Here is an 850-nt window from a genome sequence, read left to right as displayed (position 1 = left end):
CCCAGAACTGATGTATCTCCAACATGGAAGAAGGTCCAGATGTGCCAGGGCTCACAGTTGGCAGGGTCTGTGTCAGCTTACAGGAGGAGCTGGGTTCTCTCTCCAGCCTGCAGAAAACAAGCAAAGGAATACCTGAGGTGTCCTTACCAGGTGTCCCGCCCAGAGGGGGGTGGGGCTGGTCCTGGAATTCCAGAACTCCCTGCAGGTGAATCTCCTCAAGGGTCTACGCTCTCCATTTGTCAGAATTGGCTCTGAGACAGACAAATAATAGATAGATGATAGATAGATTGATAGATAGATAGATAGATAGATAGATAGTGTAAATAGAAATATAAACAAGTCAGCCAGCTGTTATTATGGGCACCAGGATGCTGCTTAAACGGAGCAGGGGGTGTCCTTCCAGTCAATTACCTTAAATAGGCATCAATAAGCACTTTCTAAATTGTTTCACTGTGTGTAACAACGGCAACCTCCCCAATAATCCAGTAATAAAAGCAGGTCTGCATGTGACCTTTCAAGCAGGCACGGCAGCTTAAACCGTTTTAAAGGTATGTGAAGTCGCTGCTTGGTCCAGACACTGTATAGATCTGTCTACCCTACCTACACTCTGACTGCGGCTCCGACTAACACCTGCGCGCTCCCCCCTCCCCCCTCCCCTCACCCCACCCCCACCCCCGCTCGCCCAGCCGCCTGCCGGGATTTACTGGGAAGCTAGGGTTCTCAATAAACACTTCCACCACCCTCGATCCTCGTTACACTACGCCTAGCGCAGGGCCTGGCAAATGGAAAATCTCCGAAAATAAATAACTCTAAAGTTTTAACTGGCTTCCACGCGCTCGATTCCGTTCCA

The sequence above is a fragment of the Apodemus sylvaticus genome, chromosome 15 (genome assembly GCF_947179515.1).
Source record: "Apodemus sylvaticus chromosome 15, mApoSyl1.1, whole genome shotgun sequence".
Taxonomy (NCBI): domain Eukaryota; kingdom Metazoa; phylum Chordata; class Mammalia; order Rodentia; family Muridae; genus Apodemus; species Apodemus sylvaticus.
This window is presented reverse-complemented; position numbering follows the sequence as displayed.